The following is a 27,496-nucleotide window of genomic DNA, read 5'->3' as shown; positions in this document are numbered from 1 at the left end:
GTGCCTGGGTGGCTCAGTTGGTTGAGCATCCGACTCTTGATTTTGGCTCAGGTCGTGATGATCTCAGGGTTCCAAGCTGGAGCCCCACATTGGCTTCCATACTTGGCAGGGAGCCTACTAGACATGCCCTCTCCTTCTTTCTCTCCCTTTGCGCTTTCCCCCACTTGGTGTACACACGCACTCACTCTCTAAGATAAATAGATCTTTAAAAAAGAATTTTAAGATATTTAATATTTAATTTAATTTTAAGACATCTAATACTTAAGATATTTAATATTTGTTTTGTTTGTAACTTTCCTATGAATTTTCTTCACATTGATCAATATACACAGAAAACAGGCAAAGAAGAAAAAGATGGTGTGAGGGAGGGTCCCAGAAAGACTAAAAATAGGTTTCCAAGGACTGAGTGTTGAAACAGAGGAAACTAACGGGAACAGAGTAAGTAACAGGGAAGGAATAGGAGTCAGAGGCAATATGTGAGCTACCAGAAGGAAAAAGGCAGTTTGGAGGAGGGGAATCCAAGTGGGAAGCCAGAGGAAGGCTTAAATGACGTGACACATGACATGCCTACAATATTGCCCGACGCATAGGATACACAGAATCCAAATGTATTAACTAAAATCAGGAGGAAAATTAAAAGGGCAGGTATGCAATAACTGTTTATTCAATAAATGTTTACTTGCTCTGGTGGTATATAAAATAAATTGGTTTTAAGTGTTCTGTGCTAAAGTAACATCGCATTTTTTCCAGGATTCTATTTTTACTGCAGTGCCCCCCCCTCCCCGGTTTTAGATCTATTGTTGAGGTAGCAAGAAATATTTGAAAGTAACTTGGGTTTCTCTTTTTCTGGTAACAACCCTACAAGAGATGAATAAGTGCGACTGCCTTTCAGAACAATGTATTACTTAAAATAGAACCCCTGGAAGATTTTACTAGTTACCAAGCACATTTAGATACTGCCTTAAGAAAAACACACACTGGCAACAAGTCTTTGGGGGAGAGGACGATATGCGACCTTGAAGCTGAGCAGCTGGGAACACCAGGCCTGCTCAGGGCAGAACGCTGCCTGCTTCCCTTTTCCGTTATCTCCCCTTTCTCCTCCCAAAAGCGCCTGTTGTTAGTTAGATGAATCCTTTGAATGTGCTTGTTTAACTATAAACTTGACCCTCCTTCTTGTCTGTCCACAAGACGCGTGACTAATGTTTGACCTTCCTCGACTCTGCTGTTGGTTATTGTTTCTATCTAATAAAAGTGAGACTGAGGATTTGCTTGCGGCGGCAGTCTTTTCGACTCTTGTCTCCTGCTCCCTTTTTCTTGCAGGTGACCTGTTTGTGCCTCGTTCTTCTCCTGTTCCCCGACTGGAAGCCGTAAGTGGCACCCGGACAGGGACCAGAAACAAAACAGGAGAAGCAGCCCCAACGTGAGTTCTTGCATGGCCATGCCTTTTTTCTGCTGGTGAGTTGTGGGTATTTATCGCAGGGTGTGGGTAATCTAGAGAGCACAAATGATTATCGCCCTTATGTTTGTTTACTGAGACGGCTCCTAAAGGCAGGAGGAACAAAAAGTCAGCGAGGGCCACCTTATGGAGCTTTTAAAGGTAACTAAAGAACATTGCTCCTGGTTCCCTATGTTATGGACTTTAGACTTACAAACACGGGAAAAAGTAGGTCATGAGTTAAAACTTTTGCATACTAAAGGAAAACCAATTCCAATAACTATATGGCCTACTTGGACCCTCATTGGCTCCATTCTGGAGCCTTTACAAACCCTTGATTTGGAGAGCAATAATGAATGTTCAGGAGAAGCTAAAGAGGTTCCTCTTTAAATGGTTCCCCTTTAGCAGGAGGAGAAAGAAATTACTAAGGCCATAAAGGAATATGTAAAGGAAGAATCTCCTCCTCCTCCTCCTCCTCCAATAATGGAACAAAAGGGGCAAATGGCACTGCCGCCATCGGCTTCATCATTCTATAAGAAGACACCATTTAATGAAAAAGATGAAAAATACATACTATCAGCTCTTCAGAAAGGCCTCCTTGAAGCACAGCGAGCAGGAGACCTAGGTGCCTTACATTTTAATAACCCCGGTTATTACAGAATATGGCCTTCCAGGACATGATCCTAACAACCCTAATGGTGTATTTGAGGCCAAGCATGAGCCATTTCCCTTCAAATTATTGAAGGAACTAAAACAAGCAGTACAAAACGATGAAGTTAATTCCCCATTTACAATGGGAATCATTCAAGTGCTCGCTTCGGCAGCACATATACTAAAACAATGGGAATCATTCAAGGCATCGCAGAAGGCAATCGACTTATTCCGACTGACTGGTCATTGCTAGCAAGAACAGTTCTATCTCCAAGTGAGTTCTTGCAATTTAAAACATGATGGCAAGATCATGCAGAAACAGCAGCTGCCCATAACAGAGCTCGTAATGTTCCTATTTCCATGGAACAGCTCATGGGTATTGGGCCATGGGCCCAGGTGCAAGACCAGGTACTAATGAATGATCAAGCTATTGAGCGGCTTCGGCGTTGCTGTTTAAGAGCTTGGGAGAGAATAGAATCCCAAGGAGAGAAGTGCTCTTTTCAAAAAGTGGTACAAGGTCTGAAAGAACCCTATACTGATTTTATTGCCAGATTACAAGAGGCTGTCAAAAGACAGATAAATAATCTTGAGGCTGCAGATACCATTCTTCAGCTATTGGCTTATGAGAATGCTAATTCTGATTGCAAGAAATTGATAGCACCCTTTAAAGGCAAGGGAACATTGACAGATTATATTAAGCTGTGCCAAGGAGTAGGAACAGAGACCTGTAAAGCTGATTTGTTAGCTCAAGCGATGGCTGCTCTGACCACAGGAAAATTCTAACAGTGTTTCAACTGTGGACAAGCAGGGCATACTAAAGCTCAGTGTAGACAAAAAGGAAAATTCCTTCTGCAAAATGTAAAAAATAAAACACCTGGTCTCTGTCCCAGATGTAAGAAGGGAAATCATTGGGCAAATCAGTGTCGTTCCAAATTTAGCAAGGATGGATTCCCTCTTCAGGGAAACTTACTTCGGGGCAAGTCATCAGCCCCAAAAAACAAGAGGGTCAATTCTCCCGTAACACCGAGCTTTCCGACAAATGTACCATTTTAAGTTTGATTACATGCCACAACCTGTAGCGCTGGATTACATAATCCCCATTCCCAAAGATGATTTTCTAATGCCTACCAAGCTTCCCGTTAAAAATTCCAACTAATATTTATGGCCCTTTACCAAAGGGGACCACTGAGTTACTTTTAAGGAGATCTAGCCTTACTTCAAAGGGAGTACTAGTTTACTCTGGCATTATTGATTCAGATTATGCTTGTGAAATTTCAGTGATGTTAACTACTGTGGCTCCATACCATTTTCAAAAAGGAGACTGCATTGTCCAGTTACATTTACCCGATCTCCAGGGTCAATCTAAAAACAAACTCCAATGGGTTTGGAAGTACTGGAAAAACTGGAGCAAATTTAACTGAGAAAATTTATCAAGATAGACCAGTTTGTCATTTTAAAATACAAGGAAAGGAATTGGTCTAATTGATACTGGAGATGGTATCTCCATCATAAGCTCATTACATTGGTCTAAAAAATGGCCATATAATTCCTCTTCTGTTACTATTACCGGATTAGGACAGGCTGGCAATGTGCGTCAAAGCTCCAATATTTTCTGTGAAGGACCTGAGGGTCAAAAGGGTTATTTACAGCCATATTTTGTAGACTTACCCATTAACCTTCGGGGGCAAGATTTACTAAGTCAGTGGGAAGCCTCTCTGTTTATACCTTCCCCTAAGGAGGATTCCCAGGTTTTTCACTGAGGGCCACTGCTCCCGAACCCATTAAGTTAAATTGGAAGAATGACCAAACCCGTTTGGGTGGAGCAGTGGCCCTTAAACACAAGAGAAATTAGTTTGCAAGCCTTAGTAGAGGAACAGATAGAAAAGGGACATACTGAAGAATCTCACAGTCCTTCGAATTCACCAGTTTTTGTTAACGAAGAAAAAATGAGGAAAATGGAGATTTTGAACAGACCTGTGCGTGGTTAATTCTGCTATCCAACCCATGGGGTCTCTCCAACCTGGATTGCCTTCGCCTAATCTAGTCCCACGCAAATGGCCAATATTTATCATAGATTTACAGGATTGCTTTTATACTATATCACTTGGTAAGGAAGACTGTCCCCATTTTGCTTTCACTATTCCCAGTGTAAATTTAAAAGAACCAGCCAAACGGTAGCAATGGAAAGTTCTTCCACAAGGAATGCTGAAGAGCCCCACTATCTGTCAGGCGTATGGCACAAGTTACACAGCCAGTTAGAAATCAGCTTCCACAAATTTATCTTCTCCATTATATGGATGGTACATTATGTGCAGCCTCTGACGACATGCAATTGCAGGATGCATTCAGAATGCTTTAATTGGCAATTTTGAAAAATACAAACTATAGCTCCAGAAAAAATACAAGTCACTACACCTTTCTCATATTTGGGGTTCATTATGGATAGATCTCAGACCCCAAAAAGTTAAAATCTGTAGAGATAAAATTGCAACCTTGAATGATTTGCAAAAATTGGGAGACATTAATTGGTAAGACCTAAAATTGGAATTCCCACTACGCTTTACAGCATCTATTTGATCCTTTAAAGGGAGATCCTAATTTAAACAGCCCTAGGACCCTATCAAAAGAGGCCTTAAAAGAATTACAATTTGTTGAAAGCCAGATTCATTGAATACACACAGAGAGAGTCCAACCTGGGATACCGTTAGATCTTCTCATTTTTCATACCCCACATAAACCTACTGGGTTGATTTATCCAGGAAAACTAATTACAGAATGGATTTTTCTCCCAAATAATACTGTTAAACACTACCTATATGGACCATATCGGCAGTATTACTCAATTAGGAAGAAAAAGAACTCAACCAAATACAGGGGTATGATCCACAGGTTACTGTTCTGCCTTTAAATAAGACACAAATTGAAATGGCATTCCAAAATAATTTATTTATTTATTTTTTTAAAATTTTATTTATTTCTTTGACAGAGAGAGATCACAAGTAGGCAGAGAGGCAGGCAGAGAGAGAGAGGGAAGCAGGCTCCCCGCCGAGCAGAGAACCCAACGCGGGCCTCGATCCCAGGACCCCGAGATCATGACCCGAGCCGAAGGCAGAGGCTTAACCCACTGAGCCACCCAGGCGCCCTCCAAAATAATTTAAATTGGCAAATTGCCCTTAGTGACTTTACTGGAAACACATCTTATTATTCCTCTTTACCTGTTGTTTCCTTTTTAAAACACAACTGCTTTTGTCCTTCCTAAAATTACTTCTAAAAATCCAATAACAAATGCCCCTACTTACTTTTCTGATGGCTCTGTCAAAGGTAAAAGCTTGTTACTAATGGTTCTACTTCGAAGGTCATATCTACTACTGGTGTGTCAGCATAAAAATGAATTAATGGCGGTTATTGCATTGTTTCAAGATGTTTCTTCTGCATTTAATCTGTTACCTGATTCTTTATATATAGTGTTACGTTTTACAGCATATCAAAACTGCTGCAGTTTGTACATCCGATGTAACATGATGACCCTCACGATAGCCGTAAGTCTTCCTGGATGTTATGCACAAATACACAACTTTACTTACTGGGCTTATATACCCAATCCTCCTCTGCTCCATCCAGTAGAGTGGGGAGAAGATAAAATACCAATTTATTTTCAATGCTTCAAAACGGGTACCTGGAATTTTGGATCCTTGATTGCCACTATTGCCCTTAGAGGAGGGCACAAATAGTGATCTTACCTTACGATATCAGAATAGACCAATATGTATTGGCAATCGTTCCAGTTGTCTTATCCCTGATGATCAGAGATGGTTGGTGGACTTTCCTACTAATTAGTCATCTGACTGAAGTTCGGTTACCATCACTCTCTACTAAAGGATTCCTAGCCAATGAATATCGGGGTCCTAGCTATAACACAGCAGCACCCCTTATTCCCAAATGCAAACTAACACAAATATGGTCTGATGAGGGAATTCGCCCTTTATGGGAGGATTGTCGATCCCAGTATTGTTAATGATTCCTGTGGAATTGTATGGGACTGGTCCCCTAAGGGGATGGCAGTCACCAATTAAACTGGGAGACCCTGCTCCTCTCATCAAAATTTAAAATGGCAAGTTTTGATGATCTCATCTTTTTTTTTTTTTTTTTTTTTTTTGATGATCTCATCTTAAGCACAAACCTTAACCTCTGGAAATGCACCTCTGGTCTGGCTTGGGCAAGGACTTCTATGCCTTCTCCTTTTGTTAATTATCATAAAAGATAAAAGAATTTATGGAAGGTCACCACTGCTTTAAATCACGTAAGAGTTTGGAACGGCTCTTAAACTTCAAATAACGATGCATTTTCTTTTTTCCTAATGGATGAAGAATGGGTAAGAGCTTGTGTTAAGAGATTCCTATGTTTTTGTTACTGGAAAAATGACTTTTGATCATAACAATAGAGTAAAAAGATGTCTCAAATGTAAAATGTTCACCTGTGTAGAAAGTATCTGATTTAGAACCAGCCATCATATATAAAGGAGATGATCTTCAAAATACAAAGCTTAGACTTCATATTTTATGTGACTGGAATGTTTTTCTTTGTGTTAACTCCCATGCCTATAATGAACCAGATACCTTGGAGCAAAATTCGCCAGCATATTACTAATCATTATGGTGATAATCTAACTTTAGATGTACAACTTCGAGATACTATTCAAAGTTTTACTTACTCATCATTAAAATCAGTCCCAGGGATGAGTTTTACTCAAAGAATTAATGATAACTCTGTCTGATTTAAACCCTTTTACTGGGATCAAACTGGAGGCCGAGAAAAATCAAGGCCATCCCACCTCAGGTTTGGCCTTAGCATAAGTACAGCCATCTCAGACCCCTGTGCCCAACCGCTGAACTTTTCCCTGTTTTACTTTAGTTCCAGAAGCCCCACCTTGCTTTGGTTGCAGAGACCTCCACCCTGCTTTATAACAGGAACCCATAAATACCCCTGCCTTAACTAAGCTCTGGGTCCAAGTCCCTACGCCGCTGTGTCAGGTATACTTGGGCCCAAGCTTGTCAAATAAACCCTCGTGTGATTACTTCGGTGTTGACTCTGGCTTCTTGGTGGTTTCTCAGACGACGCGAAAACTCGGGCATAATGTTTGGAGGTCCCACCGAGATCTGGGAGACTCTCAGGACCCCAACCCGGAGGGTCTTAATGCTGGCTGGTGAGTGCACTCGTTTGTGTGTGTGTGTGTGTTTTAATCTGTTTGGAGCGCCCAATCTGCATTTTTACCTGTAGGAGTTCAATCTGTATCGGGAGTCAACATGGGCTTAAGCGGGCGCATGGCAGGCCCTTGACCAGGGAGTCTTGAGAGACGTTCCTTTGGTCCTGCCTGGAGGCTCGGCTGCTGTTACAGTCGGGGTTTACCTTCCAGTTTTGTCTTTGCCGTCGTGCCAGATCCGTTTGTCTTTGTGAGTGTGTTGTTAATTGTAAGTGTATTTGTCTTGTGGATTGAGGACGTGATGGGACAGACACAGAAGACCCTCTGTCTCTGGTGATGGACCACTTCTCGGACGTTAGGGAAAGAGCTCCTAACCTGAGCACGGATGTATGAAGGGGAAAGTTTCAGACTTTCTGCATGTCTGAATGGTCATCCTTTAATGTTGGATGACCCCGGGAGGGCCACTGGGTCTGCGGTTGTCTTGTCTTTTTGTTGTCTGTTGTGTTTGAAGAAATGAGGCAAGCAGAGAGTAAGGGGACTCTACATTTCATCTATGTTCCTCCTAATAGATGGTGGGGCTTCTTCCTTACTCATTTCTTGCGTTAATGGCTGTAACTCGAGCCAATTGGGGTTTATCTAACCCGAGACAGATTTTAAGGAATATCCCCAAGCAGCTGCTGAAACTCCTTTGTTTCGGGGAAATTCCTGTCTTCTCTGGACTGCTCAGTCCCTCCTCCCCTTTGCTGGCAGGAAAGCGGGAAAGCATGGCATCTGCTCCTCTTAGAGCTGATGAGCCCTAGAACTGGGAACACTTTCTCTGCCTTCTGCTGGCATTTGTTCTGTTCTTCACTGTCAGGAAACAAGAAGAGCGCCCCCTGGACCTAACACCCCCCCACTCCAGATCTTCCCACCCATGTCTCAGGTAAACACATTCAAGGTGGTGGGCCCAGGTGGAATGTAAATCAGTATTAGTTTAAACTAAGTTAAGTTTGTTGGTGTAATTAAGATATACATGCCTTTAGCAGTAAATGTGAAACTTCAAAGTTTACTGAAGGTCAAGTTAGCTCAAGTTACTTGTTAAAATCTGTTAGCAAAGAAATGACTAAACTGATGGTTAATTATCTGTCTAAAAGTTTTAATGGGTAATTGCTGAGATGGCTTTCAAAGTCTTTGGTAACCTGAAAGTTTAAAGTTTTGCTTGCATGACAAATGGAATTAAATTTGTTGGACATTTAGGTCTTTTCCAAAGAGGATAAAATGCTAAGTCATTGAGTACTGGATGTAGGTTTGTGCTTTTGACTTCTTAACAGCAAAGAAAATAAGAATATTTAAATCTGTTAGTGAGCATGGTTTATGCTTAACTGATTCATAAATTGGCATCGAAGGAATTTTGTTACAACCGTTCACAATTGGTTAATAACTGACTAGAGGTTGAACTAAAGGTGTTTCTAAGAGTACAAAATTCTGCTAACTGTAAGACTGATGGAGACAAAGGAAGCAACTCTGTATGTAGGAAAGTAGAGAAAGATTTAAGGAATGGGAATACATTTTGTTGAAGGGAAGGGAAGGTAATTTTGTCCTAAATGAGATGGTTGTTTGGAAGGAAATGGCTTGGGACAAAACCTGGATGCAAAAGAAAGTTGTAGAAGGTTTGCAAAGGGAAATCTTGGGAATGGGATTAAGGGTGGTCAGGACGGACTAAAATTGAAATGAATGGGTTTAAAAGGTACATTGGTATAAGACAGAAATTCTCTGTTTAAAAGGACAAAATTTTCTTAGATTAATTGACCTGCTATTAAAAAAATGTAAATGGGACAAACCATAAGTGACTCTAAATCTCAAAACAAACTGAGGGTTGCTGGGGGGAGGGAGGTCGGGAGAGGGGGGTGGGGTTATGGACATTGGGGAGGGTATGTCGTATGGTGAGTGCTGTGAAGTGTGTAAACCTGGCGATTCACAGACCTATACCCCTGGGGATAAAAATACATTACATGTTTACAAAAAAAAAAAAAAAAATCAAACCTAAATTAAATTGAAAAACAAACAAACAAAAAAAACAAACAAAAAACCCAAAGAAACAAAAAAGAAAATGTAAATGGTTTTCTCTTTGCCCGCCAAAAATTGTAAATGAGATCTGTTTGACTCGTAAGGCTTTTCCTTGATACGCTAAGTTACTCAGGGAGTACTGCTAAACCAATGATAAACCTTGGGTTACATTTGGGTAAATGCTGTAACTACTCTCGAGGTTCTATACATTTCCTAAAGTTTCAGTGTTTTGATAAGGGTCATCACTTGATATTTAACCATATCTATTCTGAGTTTTTGTCATTTATAATTATTGTAATTCTCTTGTAAAATGAGTTTTATCTTCAAGGGTAAAATGAGTATCTTCAAGGAGATTCATATTAAGGATTTTCAGGACAAATACAGGTCTTTGATACGTTAAAATCCTGGAACTGAAATGGGTAAGAATTTCCAGAAGTAAAGGCTGCATTCGGTCAGACTAAACCAGAATTAGCAACATGGGACTGGATGAACTGGAGGAAATTGTAAGGTTGTGTCTCTTAATGTCTTGTCTTATTTTAAACATGACTGGCTGTGTAATGTTTGCTCTTCCAGACCAGGGAAACTTTTTCTTAAGTTATCTGTAACTTACAGAGCTGTAAGAGTATTCATTGTAAACGAATCAAGGCATTTAACTTTCACTCTCTCTGAACCCTCTGAAACCAAAAGATCTCGGCAAGTATTCTTTCTTTCATGGCAATCAGTCAGTTGCATAAGTCCAGTAAGAATCTGTTCTCCTTGTAACAGGACACCATTGGAAAAACTCGTTATTTTACCAAGGCTTTGACTGGAATGTCATATTTGAAAAGACTCAGATATGACCTGACAGCTTAAAGGGAACTAAGGTTGACTTTATAAAACCTGGAGCCATAAAGCCCTTTGGATCTGTTGGCCTGATACCTTGCTTACAGTGTTCCCCAGCAGCCTCACCAGGTGAGTAAAGAATGTCACTTCCTGGCAGGATACTTTGGGAACCTCAAGAAGTATTTGCCCAAATCGACAGGTATTGCAGGCATGTCTGATGGCAACTACGTGGCTTGGCTTCTGGCCTGGAGAGGCTACTAAAAAGTTCAACCTCGAGATTCCTTGTAAGAAGTTCCAGCAAAGCAGATTCTAAAAGATCTGTATGATTTCACTGTTCTTGCTGAGCTTATGTAAATAATTAGGCCAAGGTTTTTTTTTTTGGTTTTTTTTTTTAATTTTTTTTTAAATTTTATTAATTTATTTGACAGAGATCACAAGTAGGGAGAGAGGCAGGCGTAGAGAGAGAGAGAGAGAGGAGGAGGAAGCAGGCCCCCTGCCAAGCAGAGAGCCCGATGCGGGGCTCGATCCCAGGATCCTGGGATCATGACCTGAGCGAAAGGCAGAGGCTTAACCCACTGAGCCACCCAGGCGCCCCTAGGCCAAGTTTGTTAAAACTGGACTTGATTTTCAAATAAATTAGTCCTGATTTGACTATCTCTGGAAATGAGGGTTATTCTAGAGAGAAATTGTTTCCATAAAACACCTTTATAGGTGTTAAATTCTAAATCTGATCATTTTTAAATGTTTGTCTAAGCTAGACAGCTTGAGGTAAACTGAGAAGTTGCACCACCGCTCATTTAGATGATCTTGCTTTTGCCAGCCAGTCAGTCCCAGATACAAGGAGCATTTCAGGAATTACAAACAGCCTTACTGAGTGCCCCAGCATTGCCCATCCCAGATGTTAGCAAGCCGTCCCACTTGTATGTGGATAAAGAGGCAGGGGTGGCCAAAGGAGTTGTGACTTGGGTTCTGGGGCCTTGCCAAAGGCCAGTAGCCTATCTTAGCAAGAAACTAGATCCAGTAGCGGCTGGGTTCCCCCCTTGCCTCTGCATAATTGCTGCCATGGCCTTCCTGGTCAAGGTGCAAGTAAACTGACTTTGTCAAAATCTCATCTTGACCCACCACTCACGCTATCGAGGGCCTTCTCCGGATTCCACCAGACCGGTAGATGACAAACGCTGGAGTGACGGGTATCAGGCCGCCCTCCTCAACGATGATTGATCAGTCTGTACTCCAGTCACTGCAGGCATTACAGTCTGTCTAGCCCTTGCAGAGATCCTAACTGCCCACACTGAGACAGGAGACAGAGCTGGAACCACATCCTTACCAACACGGGGACTTGGTTTGGATGCGCTGCCAAGTGGAAAACTTGGAGCCTCACTGGAAGGGACCCTACCCTACATCGGTGATGCTGAACACTCCCACTTCCTCTCGAGGTTGACAGGATTACTCCCTGGATCCACTGTATCCATGTCCGGCCAGCTGACCCACAACGCTGTTCTCAAGGACTTCACCCAGAACGGAAAAGTCAGCCCGACAAGGGCAATCCCCTAAAGCTAAATTGTGCCGTTCTCACTTGCCCAAGGATGTTGGTTGCTTCTGTCAAAGACAGTACAGTTCAGCTCATGGTATTCAGCAATACCAACCACCGGGCCTTGTTGCTAAGACCAGCCTGGACCCATGATAGGGTCCTTCCTTAGGTTCTTCTGAGAGGGGGAAATGTGGAGGCTGAGAAAAATGAAGGCCATCCCACCTCAGGTTTGGCCCTAGCATAAGTACAGCCATTTCAGACCCCTGTGCCCAAGGGCTGAACTTTTCCCCTACTTTACTTTTGGTTCCAAGAAGCCCCACCCTGCTTTGGTTCCAGAGACCCCCACCCTGCTTTAGTAACAGGAACCCATAAATACCCCTGCCTTAACTAAGCTCGGGGTCCAAGTCCCTACTCTGCTGTGTGGGGTATACTTGGGCCCAATCTTAAGCTTGTCAAATAAACCCTTGTGTGACTGCATTGGTGTTGGCTCCTTGATGGTCTCGCAGATGTGAAAACTCGGACATAACAAAACAAACTTGGTGGAGGGCGCCTGGGTGGTTAAGTGTTTGCCTTCAGCCTAGATCATGATCCCAGGGTCTTGGGGATGGAGGCCCACATGAGGCTCCCTGCTCAGCAAGAAGCCTGCTTCTCCCTCTCCCATTACCCCTGCCTGTGTTCCCTCTCTTGTCTCTGTCTAAAACTTCAAATGAATAAATTAAAAATAGATCTTGGGGGGCGCCTGGGTGGCTCAGTGGGTTAAGCCGCTGCCTTTGGCTCAGGTCATGATCTCAGGGTCCTGGGATCGAGTCCTGCATCGGGCTCTCTGCCCAGCAGAGAGCCTGCTTCCCTTCCTCTCTCTCTGCCTGCCTCTCTTGTGATCTCTGTCAATGAATAAAATCTTTAAAAAAAAAAAAAAAAGATCTTGGTGGATATTGCCAAAGTGTCTTCCAGAAAGCACAAACCAGTGCACATTCCACAAAGAATGGGTGAGGCGGTTACCCTCAAAATTGTGGAGGGGCGCCTGGGTGGCTCAGTGGTTAAAGCCTCTGTCTTTGGATTGGGTCATGATCCCAAGATCCTGGGATCGAGTCCCACGTCGGGCTCTCCTCAGGGAGCCTGCTTCCCTTCCTCTCTGCCTCTCTACTTCTCTGTCAGATAAATCTTGAAATTAAAAAAAAACTGGAATGGCACCTGGGTGGCTCATTTGGTTAAGCATCTGCTTTGGACTCAGGTCATAATTCCATAGTCCTGGGATCGAGTCCTGCATTGGGCTCCCTGCTCAGTGGGGAACCCACTTCTCCCTCAGCGTGCCAGAGCTCCCCCTGCTTGTGCCCTCTATCGTGAGCGCACACTCTGACAAAAAATCTTCAATGGAAAAAAGTGGCTATTTGCCAATCTCCTGCATAAAAAAAGCTTCTCTTTTGTACATTGATAATGGTGAAGGAGATTGAGAATTCCTTCAGAGATTTGTAAACAAACACAATTCAACAGCATCTTGACAAAGATTTTCCTGTGGTGCTCTGGGTTGGGAAGGAAGGTCAGATAGGCTCCACGGAGGAGGGGACAGGTGAGCTATATTTGCCACGGAGTGCCTTGATCCCCGTATGTGGAAGCCAAATTCTTACCAACTCTGGGTTGGGTGAAGTGGCAAACTCAAGACGGTTGGAAAACGTGCTTTCTGGGTGGCTGAAGGGATTTGGGGTTACAAACAGCAAGGCACTGATGAGCAAATACAAATAAGCAAACCACAGATCTGATGGTGGGAAGGGGTGGGTCTGGGGGACCCGACGAGGGTTTTAGAATACACGCCTGGTTTCTGGCACTTCCTGGGTGTTGAGCGACATCTAATGGCCAAATGGATGAAGAGGTCTATATTTTCAGAATTGTCTTTTCAAGGAAAAAGTCTGTTGTAGTGACATAAGGACAATTTAAAAAGGTTTACCTGCAGATATATAAAAAGATGGAAACTTATTTTTTCCCTGTGAATAGAGGCAAAAGCTGAACAAAAATTTGGGTGGTGTGGTGCACAGAAGGCTATAGAAGGGAAAAAAAGATGTTAGAATTGAAAGAAACCTTAGACCAGCATCCAGGCTCTATATCAATGAGAAAATTCACTTCCAGGGAGAAATAACATACCTAAAGCTACACAGCTAGTGAATTATTGGTGCTCTGATAAAGCTACGATTTGGGTCCAACAAAGAAGAGTGAATATTTACCATCCATTTGCAAAATACAAGATGAAACATACTTTTGATTACAGTACTGGCAGTTAATTCACAATATAGGGCATGTATGGAATTTAATGCTATCTACAGTACCTAAAATAATGAAATAGCCAGTTACTGGTCATTAGGCTCTTGACTAGGGCTGTCTGATTTTTCAGACCGGTAGTGGACAAAAGCAGAGAAGTTCCAATGGGTATCAGACTATACTGCAAAAAGTCCAAGGAGAGATTTGACCTCTGTAACCTAAGAGTTAATTCCCTAATTTTTCTCTTTGCCTTATATCTGCCAACAGGCAAAGTTGGGACAAGAGACCAGGATCGATTCACAACATTCAATAAACCAACCCCCAAACACTCACTGACCCCTTGTGTATGTGCGCCGTCGTAGGCATTTTGTTGGAAATGACACAGTACAAAGCAAAGTGACAGTGAGCTTACCTCTTCAACCTGTTGATCTGAGTTAAATCGAGGGCAGCTTAAATATGGAAAGGAATTTACAGTTGTGCAACCACAACTCTGAAAAATACAGTTATAATTCATCAAATAAATACATACCGAACAACATCTACCATGTACCAGAGCTAGGGACACTGCAGAGATCTAGACCCAGACTCTCGTAGAGCTTACCGCCTGGTAATTTTATATGCTAGCGATTGTGGTAAGTACACGAAAGTACAGGTGCCGTAAGTATAGAATATAGCTAACACTAACTGAGGACTTGCTGTGTACCATGCACTATTCGTAGCATTTAACATGCATCAAGTCCTTTAATCCGTGCAGCAATAATGAAAGTTCCTTACCCTCATGTCATAGATGAGAAAATTGAGAAACACAGAGGCTTTTGTAACTTGTCCAAGGTTACACAGATGGTAAGTGTGTCCTTGGCTATGTATCCTTGGGCCAAAAAAAGAATGTATGAGAGATTTAACCTACATGGGAGAATTAGGGTGTAGGTAAGGAGAAGTGAATTGTTACGGGTCTTCCTAGGAAGGGTTGACTGCACAGACATCCAGCTGAAAACTCTCTGCTGAGCTCTTCATCCATAAATGCCTTCATACCAACTCCATGTGGATGTCCTATAGACACTGCAAAATCAGCGTATCCAAAATCAAAGTCTCCCCTTCCCTTTAGGCTAGACTTCCTATGTTCTCTCTCTCAGTAGACACACCACCATCCACTCACTTATCCGGGCCATCAGTTTTACCCAACATTGATTTTGGACAATGAGTGCGAAAGTCAACACACGAAATAGACAAATACAACCTTTATATTATTAAAAACCATACTTTTTTTTTTTTTAAGAGGGTTTTATTTATTTGAGAGAGAGAGAATGTGTGTGTGAGAGCAAAAGCCGGGAAGGTCAGAGAGAAGCAGACTCCCCGCTGAGCAGGAAGTCCCATGCTGGGCTCAATCCCGGGATGCTGGGATCATAACCTGAGCCGAGAGCCGATGCTTAACTGACTGAGCCACTCAGGAGCCCCTTGCACAGTGATTCTTCCGTATTTTGGTCCACTGCTTTCAAAAACCAGTCTTTTCAGAAATAACTATTTTGGGGCCGCCTGGGGGGCTCATTCCTACATCAGGACAATCCAGGGAGAACATTGTTATTTCCTTAGCTCCTCCTTCTTCCCTCCTTCTAGAGCAACCCACTACACTATCAGACGTGGCATTTTGAGGAGAACAGGGTGACATAACAGCACGCCTCTTTGCTAGGACTGCCGCCTCTGGCCATCGCCAGTGAAAGCGTGTGAACTTGGATTTAGCTGATTCCATTCTATGCACGCAAACGAGTTGCACTGCTAGTTAAAAGCGGATACCCGTGTCCTTCCCTAGAGATAGCGGGTCCTTAATCTCAGTGATTCTCCGGTAGCCTGGGCCACATCTTGAGAAACAACAACTGAACCCTGGTAAAGAGAAGTCTGGAGTGTGGTCTCTTGGAATCGAGAGCTGGGCTGTTGAATCCTGACAGCTTCATTCTCTCAGCTAATGAAAATGAGCCCTGCTGGAAGGAATCAATTCATGTTGGGAAGAGTGGAGCCAGTCATCTCCGAAGCACAGAAACATTTTTTCCATCCGTCATGTGCAAACAGATTTCTGGCCTTCCTCAAGGAGGCAGGCCCAGACAAAATCTCAGCAGGCCCTTCCGGGCAGCATTTTTCCGCAGATGAAATTAGGTCAAAGAGAAAATTCAAAGCAATTGGAGGAGAGGGAAAAAAAGTCTCCAAAATGCATTATAAAACTGGAGGGCCAGTACGGGACATCCCACCTGCTTTGTGTGCCCTGATGAAGGCCAAGGGTGTGTCACATGAATCTCATGCCTTCCTGTTCCCTGTGGCTGCCTTCTGAGTCATCGTGGTGGCTGGGGAGGGCCCCCAACAGTCAGGGGGGACGTAGAACCACTCACTGACCATAGGACTTGTAGGTGAGGCCCTTGCTCCAGGCCAAAGTGAAAATCAGGGAGCAAGTGCATTGTGGCTTATTCCTGTTGACTTAAAGAAGTTCCTTAGTCTGGATTTGTCTGCAACTGCAAATTAGCAGAAGGCGCAAGAAAACAAGCTGGTAAGGAGACTTCACATCTGCTCAATGAGAGCTGCTGCCAGTCCTATTAGTCACTGAGATCATTGAAGGGTGGATCACACCAGCAGGATAAACATTAAACCAAAAACAACACTTCCTTCTAAGAGTTGGGGTTTCCTAAGAAACCCTTAAAATGAAAACCTCAGTGCCAAGGCAGGCAGATACTACAGTTCCGAACGCCAATCCTCATGTCTCTCTTTCTGCTGTCGTCAGCTGTCACAGAATGGGATTGGGGACACGATTGCTCTGTGAATTAAGATTGCTCAGTAAGCGCGTTTACATGTTCCACTGTTTACGTGGAAGCATTTAAGAACCGCTGCAAGGGGGGCGCCTGGGTGGCTCAGTGGATTAAGCCGCTGCCTTCGGCTCAGGTCATGATCTCAGGGTCCTGGGATCGAGTCCCGCATCGGGCTTTCTGCTCCGCGGGGAGCCTGCTTCCTCCTCTCTCTCTGCCTGCCTCTCTGCCTGCTTGTGATCTCTCTCTCTGTCAAATAAATAAATAAAATCTTAAAAAAAAAAAAAAAAAAGAACCGCTGCAAGGGACAGAAAGAGCACTGAGGTGTAATGCCTTTGCACTTGGAGTCCCGTCTCTGCCCCTCAACTCAGTGCTTACCCCGGTTTCAGGGTTGCTGTTCCTTTAGTGCCCGCGGTTCTCCTTCAGGCCGCTTGGAAGAGTAGACCAGGGTGGTGGGCAGCAAAGCAAGGTTTACTGAGTGATAGGACAAAGCTCCCCAAGAGGGTGGGGCCCGGAGAGAGTTGCCATCAGAGTTTCTAAATCTAGGGGTTTTTATGAGATTGTCAGCGGGCTGTTACCTCATTAACCCTCCAGGTACCTGCCACCCAATCAGGTTTTTGTCCACGTGCTCATTTACCTATCAGGCAGATGAACTCTTGGTTTCAGCTCAGGTCACTGATCTAAGGGTTGTGAGATCGAACCCCGCCTAGGGCTTGGAGCTCAGCAGGGAGTCTGCTTGAGATTCTCTCTTCTCTCCCTCTGCACCCCTGAGATAAATAAATAAATCTTTTAAAAAGTGCATTATATGAGATATATAAGAAAGTGGAACTAGTGGTAATATCCAGGTAGGGGAACTGAGAGATAAGGGATCATGGTTAGACAAAAGATTTTCTTTTCATTGTATGTACAGTATTTTCCACCCTATGGGGGAAAAATGCATGTGTAAGAATCACTAGTATGAAATGTAGGCTTTAATAAAATCTTCATAAATAAACTAAAATGCAGAAACATGTTATTTCATTTACATTTAGATCTTTTATGACTGCAACACCTTGTAATGGAGTCTGGACTAAGTGCGTTCTACATGAGAAAATTATACAGTAGATGGGCCTCTGGTTGACTCAGTCAGTGGAGCATGTGACTTTTGATCTCAGAGTCATGGGATCAAGCTCCACACTGGGTGCAGAGATTACTTAAAAACAAAATCTTGGGGGCGCCTGGGTGGCTCAGTGGGTTAAGCCTCTGCCTTTGGCTCAGGTCATGATCTCAGGGTTCTGGGATTGAGCCCCACTTCAGGCTCTCTGCTCAGTGGGGAGCCTGCTTCCCCCTCTCTCTGCCTACTTGTGATCTCTCTCTCTCTGTCAAATAAATAAATAAAATCTTTAAAAAAATTATACAGCAGAAAATTGCATACTTTCTGGGGTTACATTTCTTAATCTGATGAAAGTCAGTGCCCTTAAACTATTTCATACAAATGGAAATATTAGTGCAGAGACACATGGAAAGGCAAGGCAGAAAGAACAGTTTGGAATTTATATACTGGAATTTGATATAGTACTTGTAAAACTGAACATTTTTTTATCCTGGGAAAGCCTGAAATGCAGAGATAACAAGATTACTTGTAATAACCCAATAGAAAATATACCATAAGCTTATTGTGTGCCAAAAAATTTTACTTGTTTAATATTTTGACATAACTACAATCTCTTTTTTGATTAGAACTTAAAAAAATTTTTAAAAATATTTTATTTACTTATTTGAGAGAGATAGCAGGAGAGGGGGATGGGGGCAGGGGCAGAGGGAAAGGGAGAAGCAGAGTCCCTGCTGACCAGGGAGCCTGATATGGGCTAGATCCCAGGAACCCCAGAATCATGACCAGCCAAAAGCAGATGCTTAACCAACTGAGCCACCCAGGTGGCCCTGATTAGAGCTTTGACACTGAAGTGGGTTCACTGAAAATTAGATCTGTATCAGAGAATTACATCTGAAATATACAAATTCTCACCTGGATATTTTAGTGGTCTGGCCATAACTACTCTATAACCTTCTAAAAAATAAATCTGAGTAGATATGATGGTGAAATCTCTCCTTAAGTTCCTCTTTCTCATTAAACTATAATTCAGCAAACTTGAATTTTTACTTTACCAAGAAAAGATTGGGTAATAAATGTAGTTGTAGAATAGATAGTCATCAGCTCTGTCCAAAAGAATATATGCCCATTGAATGATTCAGGAAACTAAGAAGAAAAAATGCCAGATTTGTTTCCCTGTAAGCAAGACATGAGATTATCTGTAACCATTACTGAGCATTAATGATTTGAGAATTTCCTTCCCATTAGCCTCAAGAGATTATCATGTCTCTTCCTTAGTGTCAGGAGACCTAGAGTTCTGTCCCAGCTTTGTCCCTATAGTCATAACTTGATCTTATCTTTAAAACTTTAAAACCCTTGTCTTTATTTTGAAACTGGGCTAACAGAAGAACATAGTGTGATTGTTGCAAAACCATAGAATCTTGGGCTGAAAGAACCTTAAAGATTATCTTGCTACAGAGTCACTGGCTTATTTTTAAACAGAAGTCTTAAAAAATATATATATTATTGGGGTGCCTGGGTGGCTCAGTGGGTTAAAGTCTCTGCCTTCGGCTCAGGTCATGATCCCAGGGTCCTGGGATCAAGCCCTGCGTTGGGCTCTCTGCTCAGTGGGGAGCCTGCTTCCTCCTCTCTCTCTCTCTGCCTGCCTCTCTGTCTACTTGTGATCTGTCTGTCAAACAAATAAATAAAATCTTTATATATATATATATAAAATTTATTTAGCAGAGAGAAAGCAGCAGAGGAAGAGGGAGAAGGAGACTCCCCACTGATCAGGGAGCCCAAAGCAGGGCTCGATCCTAGGACCCCAGGACCATGAAATGAGCCAAAGGCAAACGCCTAATCGACTGAGCCACCCAGGGGTCCCAGAACTCTTCTTTTTTTTTAAGATTTTATTTATTTATTTGAGAGAGAGAGAGAGCTCAATTGGAGAGAGGGGCAGAGAGGAAGAAGCAGACTCCCAGATGAGCAGGGAGCCTGATGCGGGGCTCAATCCCAGGACCCTGAGATCATGACTTGAGTTAACGCTTACCTGGCTGAGTCACCCAGTGCCCTTATTCAAACAAAAACCTAAGGAGTAAGAGGAAAGATAACAGCTTTGGTTGGCAGAGAGTGGCCGCTCAGCCTCTGCCTGCCGGCCTCGCCAGGCCCTCCTACTGTCCTTCAGGGGAGTCCTGAGGCTCCGCAGCACGACCTGAACCAGACTTAGTCTAGCCTCATTTCACAGACTGATAAACGGAGGAACTTTGGGAGTTGATTGCAAAATAATAGCCGATTCAGGACACCTTGTTCCATTGTTGGTATCTACGGTCAGAGCAACAAACATCCAATGACACACATTTGGGCTAAGCACTGCTCGAAGTTCTGTACTTGCCTTATCTCCTTTAAGTCTGACAATAACCCTCTGAGGCGTGGATCCTGCTCAGATCCATGTACTAGATAAGAAAAAAAAAGGCAAAGGGAAAATAAGTAAACGGACCAAGGTTGCACAGTCACCACGTTGTCTTCCCAGGCTTCAGCTGTTTCATCCAGAAGGAGCAGGATAAGACCATTTCTTAAATGCACACTCTAAAACTTTATAACTTTACGATTTCATGTTGTGAGACTTCTCCTCCCCAGAACTGTTTCTTCAGAACCTGCTACATTCCTTTGAGACTCTTAGGTCTTTGAGGCCGACAGAGGGACATTTCACAATGTAATCATTTCAGTTCATTGGTCAGTTGAGTCTGACAAGCCTTTCACCTGTGAGCAAGTACTGCCATTGACCCAGTTTGGGTTTTTTGTTGTTGTTGTTGTTGTTTTTAAAGATTTATTTATTCATTTATTTATTTGGCAGACAGATCACAAGTAGGCAGAGAGGCAGGTGGCGGGGTTGGGGGGGGGGTGTGGGGGTGTGGGGGGGTGGTGGTGGGCAGGCTCCCAGCTGAGCAGAGAGCACCATGCAGGGGCTTTATCCCAGAACCCTGGGATCATGACCTGAGCCAAAGGCAGAGCCACCCAGGCACCCTGACCCAGTTTGTTAATGTAAGAAACGGTGTGAGGTGTGATGGTGGGATATTGCTTTGGTCTTGGTCTTTGTGGTCAGAGAACAATGAATTAGGAAGCCACAGCATGAAAAGCTTCCTTTGAGATGGCTGTGTAGCAGCAGAAGGAGCAAGAAAATGCAGATCGTGACGGATAAACAGGAACCTGTAAGAGGAGTTTAAGAAACCGCAAGGGCGGGGGCGGGCGCAACTACAGGTCACGTGATCACGATAACTTTGGAGCAGTTTTTTTCTACGCAAATGGACACAGATCCACCAAGGTTACAGAAAATGTTGTTGTCCAATCAACTTGGCTAAATTCATAACTTTTTTTGCGTAAGAAACAAAGCTTATTACCGAAGTAATTCTTGAACTGTCATGATGGCCTTGGAAAGAGAGCGATGTTTTTATAAAGATAACCAGTTCTTGAACTTTGACCGGTGTATTATATATAAAGATGATTACAGACATCAAAGTAATGTAATCATTCATCTTATTTATTTTATTGCTGCAAATAATATTTCAACTCAAGGATAGTTCTCTTGGTTTGAATTTCCTGCACACAGGGTTGGAGTTCTTATCTCCCTGTAGACATGCCAACCTGAAGAATGTGTTTTTCACTCAAAGAGTAAATGTACTGTGATTCTTACAAGAGGAATTATGCTTTTGTTCTGTTCTGCCTCTGACCTCTTCTCTTCCAGCCTCTTCCCCTCCCACATTTACAGTGTCTCCTTTTCTCCAGTCATTCCCAATTTTTTCTTTTTTAAAGATTTTTATTTATTTATTTGACAGACAGAGATTACAAGTAGGCCGAGAGGCAGGCAGAGAGGCAGGCAGAGAGAGAGGAGGAAGCAGGCTCCCTGCTGAGCAGAGAGCCCGATGCGATGTGGGGCTTGATCCCAGGACCCTGGGATCATGACCTGAGCCAAAGGCAGAGGCTTTAACCCACTGAGCCACCCACTCGCCCTCATTACCAATTTTTAAAAATTTTATTTATTTATTTATTCATGAGAGGCAGAGAGAGAGAGAGACAGAGGGAGAAGCAGGCTCCCCAAGGAGCAAGGAGCCTGATGTGGGACTCAATCCCAGGACCCCGGGATCATGACCCGAGCCAAAGACAGATGCTTAACTATCTGAGCCACCCAGGCGCCCCATTCCCAATTTCTTATAGTTTCCCAAACATGGGAGTCTGTCACATCTCTGTATCTTAGTGCATGCTGTTCCCTCCCCCTCCGATGGAACAGCTTCTCTGCTTTGTCTTCCCAATAGGCCTACTTATTTCCTGATCACCCTCTTACATTCAGCTCAGTTGTCGTGTCCTTCTGGAGACCTTTACTATTAAAAAATTGCAGTGAATACCCTTGTGTATATCTTTGCACATATTTCTGAGTGTGCCTTTTGTGGAAATTATTAGAAGTAGATTTACTGTGACAAAGATTATTATTTTTTTTTAAATAGTAAGTGGTAGAGAAAAGAATTTGATCTTTTTTTTTATATATATATTTTTTATTTATTTGACAGAGAGAAATCACAACTAGGCAGAGAGGCAGGCAGAGAGAGGAAGAAGCAGGCTCCCTGCGGAGCAGAGAGCCCGATGTGGGGCTCGATCCCATGACCCTGGGATCATGACCTGAGCCGAAGGCAGAGGCTTTAACCCACTGAGCCACCCAGGCGCCCCTGTGACAAAGATTATTAACATGTATAAGGGTCTTAATACACAGAAGAGCTCATTCTCTTAAAATAGGGTTGGATAGAATGTTTCTAAAGTCAATCACTTTCTCTTTTGCAAAGGACAGCACAAACCAGTGGCCCCTTCTGCTTCACTCCTCTTGCCGCTGAGCTCTCCTGCTGCCCATACTATTTCCTTCTCATGAATGCTCCCATTCCTGTTTCTGGGGGAGCCTGTAAAGAGCTGGTGCATCTCCTTTCCTGGTGCTAGAAACCTCCCCCACTATCCCCTCTTTTGCCCTGGATCTGTCCACCTGTCTCATCCACCTCCTACCACTGTGCTAAACAGAGGCTCCATGTTGTAACATACAAGATTAAGAAGGGCCAAATGGTCAAACTGCAGGTACTTCCAGGGGCCCTGGGGCTATGATTTATTACACTGGTGGCTTTCAAGGTCATGTTCTAGGATTTTCCAGTGGTGCTCTAGGGGCCTCTAAAGGGAGAGACCGAAGGAAAGAGAAGTTCCAAAGCTAAAGCCCCAGGTGCTCCCTTCGGCAAATCAGCCAGTGTCCAGTTTGCCTCTTTCACATGTTCTGTGCTGGAGTAAGTTTTCATTTGAAGAGGAAGTAGTAGAAGAAGAAACAAAAACAAAGACAGAAACAAAACTCTAAGGCTTAAAGAAAAAAAAAAACACAGTCTTACTATGATTTATGAGTTTATGAGTTTGCCAAGATTGAGTGGGCTGGCCTAGGAAACTCACCTCACGATTACATTTCAACTGTGTTCTCTTGTGGAAAATGCATTCATTCATTTATTCTTAAAGTGACCAGTTTGTTCTGGTTTGTCTGAGATTTTCTTGGTTTTAGCACTGAAAGTTCTGTGTCCTGGGAACCCCACTTGTTCCAGGCAATGTCACCTTATTCAAGTCATTCTTTCCACCCATTTATTAAAAAACAACAACAACAGGGGCGCCTGGGTGGCTCACTGGGTTAAGCCGCTGCCTTCCGCTCAGGTCATGATCTCAGGGTCCTGGGATGGAGTCCCGCATCGGGCTCTCTGCTCAGCAGGGAGCCTGCTTTCCTCTCACTCTCTCTGCCTGCCTCTCTGCCTACTTGTGAGCTCTCTCTGTCAAATAAATAAATAAATAAATCTTTAAAAAAAAAAAAGGTCAGGAATTGACTGACCTTGAGGAATTCAGAGGAGTGGGTTCAGAAGGACCTTGAGGAATTCAGAGGAGTGGGTTCAGAAGGACACTAATACTCAACAACAAAAATTTGGTAAATGACACTACAGAGCAGTCTTCAAAAATTGTGTGTCTCCATCATAAAAATATTGAGCATTCACCGAAATATATTGTATCTGTAAAGTATACTTATGTTCATAATAATATGAGCTAACACTATATGGCACTACTAAGTACTAAGCATTGTTCTAAATCCTTTACAAATAGTCGCTTAGTCAACCCTCACAACAACCCTGAAGTAAGTACTATTATTATAACCACAGTGTTTTAAAAACAGCTGCAAATTCTTTGACATAACCATCAGGAGGTCTAATTCCTCATCCCTTGAAGCTGACCTGACCTTGGTGACTTGCTTGGTTAATAGAATGCAGGAGGTGTGACATTTGGGGACCCCTGAGCTTATGTTACTAAAGGCCTTGTTCTAGGGGAAGTCTGATGTCATATGAAGAAACACAAGTTGGACGTGGGAGAAATACCCGAGGGCCCCCAGCTGTTAAAGCCTTCCTAACCCAGGTATGAGGTATGTGAGTGAAGAAACCTATAGATAACACCAGTCTCTGTCAATATACGGCTGCAACCATACAAGAGATCCCAAATGAGGACCACTGGGAGCCCAGTTATCCTCCAAAACCTTGGAAGATAATAATGAAGTATTAAGTCTTCAACTCTTAGAGTGGTTTGTAACGCAGTAATAAGTAGTTGGAACTATGTCCACTTTACAGATGAGAAAACTGAGACACAGAGTGGTTCAGTAACTTGATGGAATCAAACACAACTAGCAAGTGCAGAGTCAGCATTTGAGCCCAGGCCGCTTAGCTTCAGAATCCACTGCAGTGTTCAGCCTTTGCATTAAAAAAGCTTACACACACACACACACACACACACACACACACACACACACACACATGAATTTAAAAGGGCAAAAAAAGAATTAAAGTTATGATTTTTTTCCTTGTGGATCAACTAAGGATCCCATCGGTTATTCTCCTGGCAAAGGCCTTAAGTCACTGTGGGACCATCAGGGACAACAGCATAGAAAAGGTCATCAAAGCTGGATCTTGAAGGACATCAAAGGTTATTGTGCAAGGAATGAGGAAGAAGGCAGTAGAAGGGCAATACATTTAAATTGTGGGTTACAAGGAGAAAGGTGGTAGGAGCTGAGGCTGGGAAGGTGTGCTAGAATAAGGTAGTGAAGAAACTTTGCACCGAACTGGGAGTAGTCAAAGGCTGTTCAACAAAAATATAATGGGATAAAGAAAAGGTAATTTCAGGGTCAGCAAGGGGAAGGGGCAGCTACAGAGGAAAGATGGAGGCCAAACAGGAAAATGCTATAGACCAGGTACAGGAGGACCAACGCCTAAGGAAGTGGAGGAAATACAAGGAGGCAAGTTTGAGAGAGATTAGTAGCATAGCTGACAAGACTGGGCGGCCAGTTTGGTGACATAGATATTAGGCGACCCTCCAGACTGTCTCCAGACTGTCTGACTGGTTGATGCTGCCTCTGCAGCTCAGTAATTCTTAAAGAGTCAGCATATCACCTTCTCAATAAAGACAAACAGGCGTTCAGAGCAAAATAGATACTGAAAACCAAGGTACAGATCAAAGGGGTTAGAGAAACAAATTAACTTGTGGAGCTAAGGCCAAACCCTCCTCATTTGAATCACTTGAGATCGCACTTGGGAATTTGTATTTTCTTTTTAAAGATTTGTTTATTTATTATTTAGAGAGGAAGAGAGAGACAGAGAGAGAGCACATGTGAGGAAGGGCAGGGGGACAGGGAGAGAGAGAATCCCAAGCACGCTCCTTACTCAGAGTCTGATGTGGGGTTGATCCTACGATCCTGAGATCATGACCTGAGCTGAAATCAAGTGTCGGACACTCAACCAACTGAGGCACCCAGGTGCCCTGGGAATTTGTGTTTTTATAAAGTTCCCCAGGTAACTCTCAATGACTGAACTCAAAAATTATTGCTCTGCGTGTTCTTCTTGGTCTCTCTGTTCATTGAAGATTGATGTTTCCCAAAAGCTCTATCCCTAACATTTTTCTCATCCTATGCACTCTGACTGGACCATCTTATTAATTCTGATAGCCTCAACTATATATGAATATGAAGGACTTTCAAATGTAACCCTGGTCTTTCTTCTGAGCTTTACTCTATGTTTCTGTTCTCAGTCTGATAATCTCTACTTGGATATGTATTGATATTATTGAAAGAGCTAAGGGGTGCCTGGGTGGCTCAGTTAAACATCTGCTTTTGGCTCAGTTGTAATCCCAGGACTTTGGCATCAGGCTCCCTGCTCAGCGGGGAGCCTTCTTCTTCCTCTCCCTCCACCCCTCCTTTCACTTGCGCTCTCTCTCTCTCTCAAGAAAAAAGATATTTTTTAAAAAAGATATAAATATATATATATAAAAAATAGAAAAAAGGTATTAAAAAAATATAGCTAAAGCCCCATATAACATCATACCTAACAGTGAAAGACTGAATGCTTTTCCCCCAATGTCATAAATAAAACATCTTTGCCATTGTTATTGTGCTGGGGTTTCTAACAAGGGCAGTTAGGCAAGAAAAGGAAACAAAAAGGCATCCAGATTGGAAAAAAAGTAATACAGTATCTGTCTGTAGATGACAAGATCTTGTATATAGAAAATCCTAAGGAATCCACTGAAAAAGCTATTAGAAGTAATAAATAAGATCATCGAGGTTGTAGGGGACAAGATCACTAATAATAATAATAATAACAATAATAATAACAAAACCCAATTGTATTTTTAAACACTAGAAAGGGGTAATCCAAAAATGAAATTAGGAAAAGCAATTGCATTTATAATAGCATCAAAAAATAGATACTTAGGGGGCTCCTGGGTGGCTTAGTCAGTTAAGCGGCTGCCTTCGGCTCAGGTCATGGTTCCACGGTCCTGGGATCCAGTTCTGCATTGCACTCCCTGCTCAACTGGCAGTCTGCTTCTCCCTCTCCCTCTGCTGCTCACCCTCTCTCTCTCAAATAAATAAATAAAATCTAAAAAAAAAACCCAAAAAACTTAGGAATGCATTTACAAAACAAATGCGAATCTTGTACTCTGAAAACCAAAAACTGAAAGAAAATTTAAAAGACCTACTATATCTTATGTTCATGGATTGGAAGACAATACTGTTAAGATGTCGGTATTCTCCAAACTGATTTACACATTCAACACAGCCCACATCAAAATCCCAGCTGTCTCCTTTGCAAAAATTGGCAAACTGATGCTGAAAATAATATGGAAATGCAAAGGATGCAGAATAACCAAAACAATCTGGAAAAAGAAGAACAAAGTTGGATGACTCACACATCCTGATTTGAAACTTCATACAAAGCTTTAATAATTAGGAGCATGGTCTACTGGCATAAAAATAGATATGTGGATCAATGGAATAAACCTGAGAGTCTAGCATCAAACCCTCACATTTACAGTGAATTGATTTTTGACAAGGAGAGCAGGCAATTCAACGAAGAGAGAATACTTTCAACAAACGGTAGTAAGACTAGTGGATGTCACATGCTAAAGAATAAAGTTGAACCCCTACCTTACATCATATAAAATGATTAACCCAGAATGGATCATAGACCAAAATGTAAGAACTAAAACTATGAAAGAGGGACGGCTGGGTGGCTCAGTTGGTTAAGCCGCTGCCTTTGGCTCAGGTCATGATCCCAGGGTCCTGGGATCAAGTCCCACATCGGGCTCTTTGCTCAGCAGGGAGCCTGCTTCTCTC

The 27,496-nt window shown here is 42.8% G+C and overlaps 1 protein-coding gene across 1 annotated transcript in view; it reads right to left on the bottom strand.

Moving 5' to 3' along the window:
- PLIN2 (perilipin 2) overlaps window positions 1-17,205 on the bottom strand; it is a 67,052-nt gene extending 49,847 nt beyond the window's left edge. Inside the window, exon 1 of the mRNA XM_046022689.1 lies at window positions 17,100-17,205. The gene's annotated coding sequence lies outside the window, so the exon portion shown is untranslated. The remainder of the gene's footprint in view (window positions 1-17,099) is intronic.
- Window positions 17,206-27,496: the final 10,291 nt, after the last annotated feature.

Source organism: Meles meles, chromosome 11 (genome assembly GCF_922984935.1).
Source record: "Meles meles chromosome 11, mMelMel3.1 paternal haplotype, whole genome shotgun sequence".
Lineage (NCBI taxonomy): Eukaryota > Metazoa > Chordata > Mammalia > Carnivora > Mustelidae > Meles > Meles meles.
The sequence above is the reverse complement of the archived record's forward strand: the minus strand, read 5'-3'. Positions and strand labels throughout refer to the sequence as shown.